The sequence below is a fragment of the Cibotium barometz genome, chromosome 63 (assembly GCF_041138505.1).
Source record: "Cibotium barometz isolate CiBa-2024 chromosome 63, ASM4113850v1, whole genome shotgun sequence".
In the NCBI taxonomy this organism is placed as follows: domain Eukaryota; kingdom Viridiplantae; phylum Streptophyta; class Polypodiopsida; order Cyatheales; family Cibotiaceae; genus Cibotium; species Cibotium barometz.
The window spans coordinates 31,375,266-31,387,956 of record NC_141108.1 but is presented as its reverse complement, the minus strand read 5'-3'; positions in this window follow the sequence as shown (position 1 = coordinate 31,387,956).

Sequence of the window (12,691 nt, the reverse complement as noted above, 5' to 3'; positions counted from 1 at the left end):
TGCTTATATAGGCGGATGACGGAGACGTTAGTAAGGCCCAGAGTTGGGCCCATGGTATCCCTCATACCATTGGGAGAATGAGGTTTGCCGATTGAGGCGAGTGATTGTGATGCTGCCTAGTTCTGAGGGCCCAGGCTAGTGCGGTGAATTAGCCCACCCTAGTGCGCAGACATCCCTCTGTTATTAACTTGCATATTATAAATTATTAAGATTATAACTCCATTAAGGTTTGAATAGTTGACGTGTGAATGCCATATCCATTGGATGCTTTACACTAGGACAATCATCCACAAGATCTTGAATCCATCTCAAACAAATGGGTCTAACTTCGGATGTGTAATTCCCACAGGATCATGCTCTTAGATGTGTTAATCCAAAGATACTAGATGTGTAATTTTCAGAAAACTAATCATCTCAGACATGTTAATCTTGATAATCTTTGGATGTGTCAATCCCAAGGCACCAGTTGTGTAATTCTAAAAAAATGAAGATCTCAAATATATTAATCCAGAGTGCCTTTAGATGTGGCACTATGATAAGTATTTGATAGTTTTGAACTTTTCATGGATACAATGAAAGTAGCAAGTTCACCCTTGCTCGTCTAAAAATTGTAAGAAATGCCAAATTAGTTGGAAGCATTGTTGTCAATCTAACCACTGGAACTAGAATCAGTTATGGGATGCCATGAAAGTATACCTACGGTGAAAGGTTTTGTCCTCTAGGATTTTGAGAGGATAAAATGAATGAATTTTTGGAGAGCTAACCCAAGAAAGGAAGACCCTAAAAGAATACCACCAAACTTTTGTTAAACTTCTCCGATTTACTCTAGAGATGGATGAGGTAACTCTTCTCCATCGATTCATTTGGAAGCTTAATCTACCTTTGAATAACCTCATCAAGAATGTGAAACCATCCTCTATTTCAAAAGCCATAATTATAGCCAGAGACTATGATAAAGTTTTTATATAGAAAGTATCGAGAAGGACATGAGTCCTTCCATGTTAATCAAGAAGAGGTCTCCTAATTCAAGAGGAACGTCAAGACCCACCCCTGGCTATAAGAAATCATGAGCTAGAGCAAAAATTAGGTCAAGAAATAGCGATAGCAAGGTTAAAGATAACCGAATTCAACAAGTATTTCTATGAGTAAATAGAAGAGGATTAGTGCAAGATTCATGTGAAGTAATGTGCATGATGAATAGAGGTATTCTACAAGACGATACTAAGATTATGAAATTGCTATCGTAGGTTAGATTGCATAAAGGATTGATTCCCTTATGTTTTTCCATGATAATTTGTTAAGTACCATACTACATGGGGGTATAGAATAAGGAATTCGAAGGTTCATATCATATGAGAGGTATATGGATGCATGAAATTAGGATAATAAGGCTAATTAACTTTAGAATAATTTTGGAGGTACAACAAAACGAGCCAAGCACATGAAATAAAGGACTCTTTAAGAACAATGTTTAGATAAAAGAAGATTTTTACCTGGTGTGGGGACACCACTTTGAAAGAGACAGGAGGATTTACTTAGATACTACCTTAGCTCGCGAGATGAGGACATCTCGAATCTTTTAAGTGGGGGAGATTGTACGGTCCCTCCCAAGCCATGTATGCATGTGTCTCTTTTAATATAGATTTCAATAAAGAAAGAGAGTGTAATTAGAGAAGAGTGAGACAATAAGGCTAGAAACATTAGGAAAGTGTTAGAATAAAAATATTAGCTCCAAAAATCCTAAAAGAATTAAGAAGACAAGAATAGTTCTATTAAGAGATAAGTATCTCTAAAAATAAAAATCCAAATTTAGGTGATAAGAGGTCATATTTAGAGTACTTTTACATATTTAGATTCCATGCATACTAAAAATGTGAAAAACAACGCGTTTCTAAAGTTGGAATGTTTGTGGCTATATACAAATGTTTTTGCCTATTCTGCCCATGAGATGGCTTGTAGACTAGATGCCTTCCCGTTCTTTTGACTGGCTATACAACTATATTCTGAGTTTTTATTAGAGAGTTATGGCCAAAACAATTTGCTGTTTTTGTCAGGGTCTCTAAATAGGGAAAACTGTAAGAAGGCAGTAAGTAGTCTCAAGGTAATCCTAGAGTTTGAGATGTATATATCCCTTCATTCTTATCTAATATCTTAGAAAAGAAGCTTAGATTGCTATGGTCTTTCGGAGGAAGAGACCAAAACTCTATAGCTTTTCTTTTAGAGAAAGAATAGTATGCCGTAACCCTGTAAGAGAAGGCTATTTTGCAAAGCTTCTATCACATGTTGGATTAGAGCAACCACCTCAGTGTGATAACAAGTGTGGGAGGGCCGCAGTGACGAGCATCTACGGTGGAGATGTTGAGGCATGCTCGACGAATAGGCAACTTACCATGACACGGTTAGGGTAGGATTTCCTTAACATCTTTGGCACCACTTTTGCAAAGCGCCATCCTCTACTTGTCTATGCCATCTTTGATTCGAATTCGACGGAGCCCCCATAGCTCAGTGCCGGTAGGCTCTTTAGCATGCGATTTTTTTTATTTTCTATTATATTTTGATGTTTTTGTTAAGATTCATGTATAGCTTTGTGTTTAAAGTAGGATTACTACTTGTTTGAGCCTAATAATAAAGAGGATTGTGCTTAAACCTAAATCATTTTTCTTAATTTTTAGCTTAATCCTTTTTCTTTTGCTTAATCTCTTTGCATAGTTAGGTTCAATTTACTAGATAGAACACTAATCAAACAAAAAAACTAAAACAACCATAAACTATCTCTTAATTTTGACTAGTTATCACTACCTATTGGTTAGTGTGATTAGTGGACTTAAAGAGAGCAAAAAACTTAAAAAATTGAGCCTAATTGCTTGTAATTAGATTATTCGAGTGGGATTAGTATTCTAAACACTTTCCTTGACTCAAATCTATAATGTGTTCACTCCAATTAGAACTTAATTAGCAAGAATTAGCACTAATTTGATCTCTTTTATCTAATTTTTCCTCTTTTGAGTGGATTAATTAGTGACCTAATTAGTGAAATTATTTTGGGGTAATCACATCTCTAGATTATCATAAACATTGCTAATCCACCTATCCCATGATTAAACTCCTCACCAATTAGGAGTAATTTAAGGACAAAGAAGAGGGTTAAGGAGTGATTAACAATGGGATTAAGAGAATTAATCTTTAGTTAAATTAGAGTACTTCTAAATTAGTTAAAATCCACTAATTTAGAGGTAGCCTCTAACTATAGCCCTTTTCCACCTACCTAGCATTAATGAGGGGGTCTTAGTTGTCTCCCACTCACTTCTCTCCGATTTGAAATTCAAACTCAAATTCCAAATTCTAAATTTCAAAATCTAAATTTTTTAAATTTCAAATTTCAAATTTCAAATTCAAACTCAAATTCCAACTTTTCATGGCCGTTCCAAACTAAAGCCACGGGCATTCACTTCAAAGTGTACAACTGTAAAAAAAACTTTTTTTTTCAAAAAAAAATCCGTACGGACATTCTACACTTACACAGTCGTTCCAAACTAAAGCAACGGGCTTTTTCTTGTAAGTGTATGGCCATACCCAAAAAAAAATCCCAAAAAAATCCGTATGACCATTCCACACTTTCCACAGCCGTTCCAAACTAAAGCCACAGGTGTTCGCTTGTAAGAGTATGGCCTTACCAAAAAAATAAATAAATAAATCCGTACGGTCGTTCCAAACGAAAACCATGGGCGTTCACTTGTAAGCGTACGGTTGTACCAAAATAAATAAATAAATAAATACGTATGGCCGTTCCACACGTTGACGGCGGTCGGCTGTTCCAAACTAAAGCCACAGGCATACGCTTGTAAGCATACGACCGTACCAAAAAAAAATAAACAAATTAAAAAAACAACCGTTCCACACTTGCTGCGGCCATTCCACACTAAAGTCATGGGCATACGCTTGTAAGCGTACTCCCATACCAAACCTTTTTTTATTTTTTTTAATTTAAAAAAATAAAAAAGTTTCTAAATTTCTAAATCTTTAGAGGTGCTTTTGGTCTACCTCCCTGACTCACTAGGGTCATTTTTACACACATAACATGCCTCAAAAGACCACTTTTAACCTTAAGGGTGTGTTCACATGCAAGGCAAAAAGTGAGCTAAAACTCTTATTTCGGGCCTGTGCGTGCACCTTTGAAGCTTTTTTAAGCCTCCCCGCACACCATCGACACCTTTTGGTCATGATTGCATGCCCCCAATGCCTCTATTCCATTCGGTGGTATCCCGTCCTCAATTGCTCATTCACATGTGGTCGCCATGCCACACATCCTTGGCCGGGAGGGCAAAACGATATTTGAAGAGCCCTCATCTAGTGGGGACCCTTCATACATGCACCCCGGCATGGATAGATGCCTAGAGCACATTCACATACCCTCTTCTCTATCCACCATGGATCTATTCCCACCTCCCAGCCTTGCACCACCTCCCCTTACGCCACAACTTGACATTCCAAGCTTAGCACAAGCTCTAGAAAGGGGAGTGTCACAACACTTGCACCCACAAACATCATATACAAAACCAATGTGGGTAAAAAATTTTAAACTTCTACCAAAATTCCATGAAGTTAGAGACCCAATATACCACATCAACGTCTTTAACCAAATTTGTGAGGCATTTGAAATTTTCGACAATGCAACCAAAGTCCATCTCTTTGGACTCAGCCTTGAAGGCAAGGTTGTGCAATGGTTCCAATCCTTGGACCCACGACAAAAAATCACTTTCAAAGCGGTCAGAGACACCTTCATCCTTGGATTTGCACCCTATGGGCCCAAATGGAGCCCTATCATCCCACTGTTCTAATTGGAACAAAAACCTGAGGAAACATTACGTGACTATATTTCTCACATCAAGTACCTTGATTCGCGTTATGAAGAGAGGAAAAAATTGAGAGATAAGTAATTAATGGACCATTTCCTCTTAGGCGTACACAATCCAAGGCTTCATGACCACACCTGTTGATCAAGGACCCCTCCACCTTTGATCAGGCCTGCAAAAATGGTTGATCTTTCTCGATGACAACATGCGAGAAAGCTATTCCATACAATTGGTGATCGCGCTAATAACAACCCAAAGCTCATTTATAACATTACCTTCCTCTCCCGGGTCCCAAGCCTTACTAGTGGCACCACCCCACTACTCATACAATGTGCCACCATGACCTTCTCCTTTTCACATCTTTCCACTCCAAAAGTTGTCTCTCTCCAGGCAAACCCCACTGCTTATGGAAAGATCCCAACCAGGTCCATTGCTAAACCTGTGGAGCCCATGCGGTTTGCCATCCCCGAGGCACCCCTACCATCTCATCTCCCTCTGCCAGTGCCTCACATGGACCCTAAACCACATGTGCACCCGCAGGGAAACCACCTCTTATGTGTTTCCTCTGCTATCATGAACCCCATAGAGTGGTGGAATGCCCTCAAAAGAAACATCTACTAATGCAATCACAATGTCATGGCTGTGGAATTGACCATTACTTTAAGGATTTCCCTTTGCAATCAGTTTCTCATTCCGCAATCGAAGGCATGCCATCCCTCAATGTGTTGAGCATTCAACATGGGAAGAAATCCATTGTTCCATTGAATGTTGTCACATGTTTGCAGGCCAAGCTAAAGAAGGCCACATCCTAAAAGAAACAACGCTTTAAGCATGTTGGCCATGGTGACGATTGCATTAGCATTTGCACAGGCTCAACAAAGACCACATCCTCCTCCTTTGGGAGCGATGATCATGCCAAACTGTCACTCCCCCATGCAGCCCACCAAAAACTCACCAAACAGGAAAAACTACTGGCTGGCCACATATCCCAATGCCATCCTTGAGAAGCGACGTCTTCAGGAGGTCTAAGCACTGGTAAAGCAATACCAGGCTCAACTTGAACCGCCACCTGCTTTCGTAAACTTTGAGCCCGTACCTAAGTGCGCGCCATCCCCCATTGAACGTGAACTTTCGCACTAGGTAAGGCAGGAGCCCCTGCAAATGCTCAAGGCCGAGGACAATCCATTCGCCACATGATGTTGACAAACGATGATTTTTTGCCTCCTGCGCCTCCTCATCCTCCAATGTTTATTCCACAAACGGCCAAGCCCAAATCCCCTGTTCACATCAAACAACTTGATGCAAACACTGACACAGAGTTCAGAAACTCACAAGGTCCACATACCGAATTTGTTGAAGTATTTTATCCTCCAAATTGGTGATCAAGCTTTTGGACAGGAACTCTGCAAAACCCATGAGCCTAGTGCTTGACCTCAAGGTCAAAGTTTGTGACATGACATTCCACCTCACATTTGTGGTCATGGACTTTTGTAATGCCGCCTATGATTCCATCTTGGGTTGACCCTTTATGATACAAACCCGACTAATCCATGACTAGGACCTGCATCATGTCTACCTCTGCAAACAGTTTCAAATGCTTAAGGTCAATTTATATACCTAGCACTCGCATCCTATGGCCAAATCTCCCTTTGTTGAAGACTCTATAACCACCACCAGTGTTATATGTACATTATGTGTGCTATGTTATATACACATTATGTGTGCATATACTAGGAGGCTAACCCACATTAGGCTTGTGAGCATGGGAGCATGGGAACAAGCTCTAGTGGAGTATGGGTTAGGACTAACCTTAAAGGTTAAGGTTAGGGTCAGGCATCCAAGGGTCACACATGGGGAATGGAAAGTCAAGAGTCACTTGAGGGACTTCCTATATAATAGGGGAATGGAAAGTCAAGAGTCACTTGAGGGACTTCCTATATAATAGGGGCATGGGGCACACTCTTGGGGGGCTTGGAGGCTTATGCTATGGTCTCTTGTGTAGAGATCCATATCTATTCATCTACCATTTCACACTGTAGCTACATGCTATTGGATTGGAGTTATACCTCTTGATGGTATGGAACATCAAGGTAGAGGTATGATGTATTTCATTTATAATTCATGTGTGCAACCCTTGGGCTCGGGGGTGGTTGGGTGGTTGAGTTTAATGCATGTTTATGCATAACAATTATCTAGAGAGATCTTAGGGTTTTAACAGTTGTATCAAAGTAATCTCTATTTAATTATTGTTGATTTTTTTAGTAAATTTTAATATTTACTAATAAAAATATTATTTTATTGATTTGTGTTGATGAATTGCACATGGATCATCGATATGGTGATTGGAACATGTGTTACTACAATTCAATGGACAAATCGACGTTGCGGGGGAATTTCTTGAGTTTAATGCTATTTTTTCCTCTTTTTTATGGTTTAATGCGGGGGAATTCCGTGAGTTTAATGCTATTTTTCCATCTTTTTTATGGTTAAAATCAAGCATTAATGGAATTTTTCACAAAAATACCACATATTTTTGGTAGAATGGATTTTCTGAATTTCTAGAATTTTTAGAAAATTTTTCTAAATTTTTAAGGAATTTTTGGAGCATTTTTATGATTAAAAATGTATTTTTATACATTTTTGCGGGTTTTTTATGTGGGAATGCGATCAAAATTTTGTCAATTTTCTACTGAAATTTGGTAGGGGATAGCGTGTTGATGCATGAGATGCTCTCCCGTGTGCGTGTGACTCTCTTCGCCTCTCAAATCTGATTTTTCCTTCTTTTTCCCGTGAGAATTTCTCTTAGAAATGATTTTTTTAAACATTAATCATAATTAATGTTAATTATGATTAAATGAAGTTTAATTAAAAACTTTAATCAAAAGATTAAAGTTAATCATCTGTTAACAGAACAGAGGAAAGAGGGGAGAGGAAGAAGGAGTGATGGAGAAGGAGGGGAGAGAGGGGAGAGGGAGAATTACCTCTCCCTCATCTTCATGAGGCGCAACGGGGGGGGCCTGCGCTGCAGCCCGCCGGGTGAAAAACGCCCCCTCCCCTTAAAAAAATCAAAAGCTTATAAGCTTAATTAAGCTTATTTTCATTTTTTTAATTTTTTTAAAAAAATGAGTTTTTATTATTTAAAGAAAAAAAAGCTTTTGTAGTTTTTTCAAAAAAAAAAGCTTGGAAAAAAAGCTAGAAAATGTGAGATTTGAGATAAAAATCTCTAAAAATTCTCTGAAAATTTCTTCTTGAAAATTTTTTGGCTTTTCATCTTCCGGAAAACCTTTGGCTTTTCTTTTTCCCAAAACCTTTTGGCTTTCCGAATTCCGGAAAAACTTTTGACCTTCCGTATTCCGAAAACTTTTGACCTTTTACATTCCGATTTTTTGTCTTTTCATTTTCCCAAAACTTTTGGCTTTCCATATTCCGGGAAAACCGTTAGAATTCCAAATGTTTTTGACCATTCGTATTCTAAATGCATTCGGGGTAATTTAAAATTTTGAAAAAATTCTTGAAAATTAGTGGAAAATTAGACAAAGGTTATTTTAAATTTTGAGAAAATGTGGGGTTGGTGTTTGGCATGTGGTGTGTCCATTCGGGCGCCCGTGACCATTCAAATTCCTTCAAAAATATATTTTTTGATCCAAAAAATTAGAAAAATCCATTAAAATTATAAATTTTCATTGGATTTCAGAATTGTCGGGCGAAATTAGAAATTTTATGAACGATGGGATTCTCAGGAAAAATTAGGAATATTCTAGATATTATTTTTAGAAATCTTAAAAATTGATATTTTTAAAATATCAACGGTATTTTGGTAAATTTAATGTTGAAGTATGTTTTCTCGTGCTGACATTAGATAGATGCGGGTTATTCGCATATTATTAATACGATTATACCTCGTATTAATGGATATTTATATTTGGATTAATTCTAAACGATATATTCATGATTTTTTACTATTGTTTAGCCATTCTTTTTGGACATGTTCCTTAATTTCTTTTGATGGCTATAATTTGCGTTCAAAGTGTATTTCACCTTTGACACTTTTCGATGATAATTTATTTTGTACTTATTTAAGTGTGGATTGTGCTTAATTTCTTAAGCCTAAGATAAATTCTATCATGGGTTAGTTGATCGGTTTGTTTTGGTGGATTTTTATTGGATGTTTTCCAAGTTTTATATGGACTCATCTATCATGAGAATATATTTTAAGTCCTCTAGAAAAATATTATTTATCTCCTCTTGAGTAATTTGGGGATGCCTGGGTTACTCTTGCATCATGCCGGCTAGGTTAATATCGTGGGTGACACCATAAAAAATATAAATACGTGCGGTATATGACGTATGTTTGGGGCCATCTATGATTATTTCAGTTAGGTTCGTATGGCAGGGTGATTCCTAGGGTACTTACGCCTGGTAGTCATGAGTTGGTTATGATTTGTGCCTGTTTAATATTTGTGGGATTAATTTAATTATTAATTGGGCTTGTATTTTCAGGTGATGAAGACTATGGGAAATGAAGAGTTTACTTTGGAAGAAATGTCTTGGTTCATCACATTTAATTTTTGGCACAAGCATAGTAGCTTGCAACCTTAGCAAATGATTTTTCCATTTTGAACTTTAGGAAAGATACATTTATAATGTGGAATTTATTAAAGCCTATGGCTTTACCCTAGTCCCAATACTTGACACTCTATTTTTGTAAAAGAAGAGTGTCGTGCTCTCTAAAAGCACATTTTGTATATTTTGGGGCTATGGCCTATTTTTGGTGGAAAGAAAGCTAATAAAGAAATACTCTTGTGTGGGGAAGGCCACGCACAAGGGGGGGGAAGATTGCACCCAGCACGGTCTATTGAGCTAAGTATTTTAATTTTGTTAAGTGTTTGAATTTCAATTAATTTGATTTAGTTGAAGCTTGCAAAGCATTGGTTTTTATGGTTGAATCAATTCTTGTGAATTCTCTACTCTTCCACAATCTATACTAGAGTAAGATTCCGGTTGCAGTGGTATCAGAGCTTGGGCTAGGAGATTTGTGGAGAAGGTAGGAAAGGGCTTCATCTTCTCAAAAATCAAGAAAGTGCAAGAATTTATCCATTGGACAGAAGGGTGCTTTGTAGGTCTTTACCCAAAGGTCAAAAATTCAAAACTAGATCTACTGACAAACCCACTCACCACCCTGCAAAACCACGCCTCTCTATCAAAAAGTGGTTTTTCTAAATACTCTGAGAAATCAAAATCTGACCGCATGGATGAAATCCTCATAGCTAGAAACCTCACATGATTTTCTCAGAAATCAAAAAGCTTCAAGCACTAGCAAATCTATAATGGACGGAGTATGTTTATTTGTGGAAAAGCCATTAAAAAAATCACAAAAATCTATGAAGAAATAAGCACAACGCAGGCAGCCTGCCGACGCAAATCGGCGCTTGGTTTTGATTTAAAAAATCACAAAGGGCTTAATCCTCCATAAGCTTAATCAATCTTTAATCTAATCTTACTTTTCCCAAGCCCCATGCAAGTTACATCACCTTTTTGAGCTTTTACTCCTCCTATTTTCAAATTTGAAGAGAAATTCAAAAAGGTTTCCTATTTTGAAATTTCTGGGTGCAGAAAAGTGATTTACAGGTTTTAAAAAGGCATTTGCTTTATTTATTTACATCAAATAAAATAAAATTTTATTTATCTACATCATTTGCACAAGCACTATGGTAGATTTTCCTATCTTGCCATCAATTCAAGAGCAACTCCTTTCTTTACAACATCAAATTGCAGAAGAGAGAGAGAAGCGTATTGAATTGGAGAGACAGCTCATGAGTCGTAGACGCAAGCGTGACTCTTCGCTATCTTTTGATGATGAAGATGACACTATCCAAAGGGTTATAAATGCTACATTGCAAGCACAAAGGTCACAAAAAGAATCCAAGATTAGTCGAAAAGCTTTCACATTTCAAAATTATGACGGAAAGAAGGATGCTAGGGTCATTCTAGCTTGGCTTAGTCAACTAGATGACTATTTTTCAGGAGAAAAATTTTCAGGAACATACATGACCTTAGACCTTTTCTTGGCCTATGTAGTTATTATAGGAAGTTTGCCAAGAATTTTGCTTGTATTGCTCATCCTTTGACTGAACTCCTTAAGAAAGCTACAAATTTCAATTGGACTGAAAAGCAAGATAAATCTTTTGCAACACTCAAGAATGAACATGAGGTTCATTCTTTGCTTAAAATAAAAGGAACAATAAATGGACATGAAGTTGTTATTTTGCATGATGATGGTAGTACACATGATTTCATTTCTGAAAAGGCACTTAGAGCATTAAATCTTCATTCTTCACCTACGCACTATAAAGTCAAAGCAGCATTTACTGGAACAAAGTATAATTGCATGCAAGAGGTGAAAGGTTTGGATTTATGCATCAAGCCCTTAACAGAAAAGAGGGATTTCTTAGTTGCACCTTTACAAGGGGTAGATATAATTTTGGGTATGCCTTGGAGACACATGTACAACCCTATTATAGACTATGACACTCATAGCATTTGTCTAAGGAAGGATAATGAAAATATTTTCCTCCAATGTCTAGTCAAAGGAGAAATGAGTCCTTTGTTGAGTCACACTCAAGCAAAGAGAGCTCTAAGAAAAAGAGACAGACTTATATGGTATGGGTTAACCAGCTTGATGCTGATTCTGACACATCCAAAAGTCCAAAGTTTGATCTTTTTATCTCCAAATTTAGTGACTGTTTTATGGTGGAAGATCTACCTCCACGATTACCTAAGTCTAGGCCTGAGGATCATAGTATTGACTTATTGCCTGGAAATTCTCCGCCTTGTAAAGCTCCCTATAGAGTGAACAATTTAGAACAAAAAGAAATCCAAAACCAAATCGAAGACTTGCTAGAGAGAGGCCTTATTCGACCTAGTAGTTCACCTTTTGGAGCTCTAGTCCTTCTTGTTAAGAAGAAGAACGGAACTTTCCGAATGTGTGTAGACTACCATGAATTGAATAAGATTACTGTCAAGAATAGATATCCTATTCCTAGGGTAGATGATCTTCTTGACAAGCTTAGAGGATTAAAGGTCTTTAGTAAGATTGACCTAAAGTCTGGGTATCATCAAGTTCGCATGACTGAATCTCACATTTTCAAGACAGCTTTTAGAACACAAACTGGTCACTATGAGTTTTTGGTTATGCCATTTGGTTTGACCAATGCTCCAGCTACTTTCAACCGTATGATGAATCGCATATTCCTTAAGTTTCAAAGTTTTGTTATAGTGTTCTTTGATGACATTCTTGTTTTCAGCAAGGATCGACAAGAGCATGAATAACACTTGGAACAAGTGTTCAAACTTTTGAGAGAAAATGAATTGTATGTTAATCCTGAAAAGAGTTCTTTCTTTCAAAAAGAGATTGAATACTTAGGTCATATAGTGTCGGCTGAAGGGATTCATGTAGATCCTAAGAAAATTGAGTGTATAGCTTCTTGGCCTAAGCCTAGGAACATACATGACCTTAGATCTTTTCTTGGCCTATGTAGTTATTATAGGAAGTTTGCCAAGAATTTTGCTTGTATTGCTCATCCTTTGACTGAACTCCTTAAGAAAGCTACAAATTTCAATTGGACTGAAAAGCAAGATAAATCTTTTGCAACACTCAAGAATGCTTTAACACAAGCATCAGTTCTAACACTACCTGATTTTCAAAGACCATTCTTTATAGTAGTGACTGATGCTAGTGGCAAAGGATTTGGAGCTATTCTTATGCAAGACAACCATCCTATTGCTTATCAGAGTAGAAAGCTTAAGCCTGCAGAGCAAAATTATAGCACATATGACAA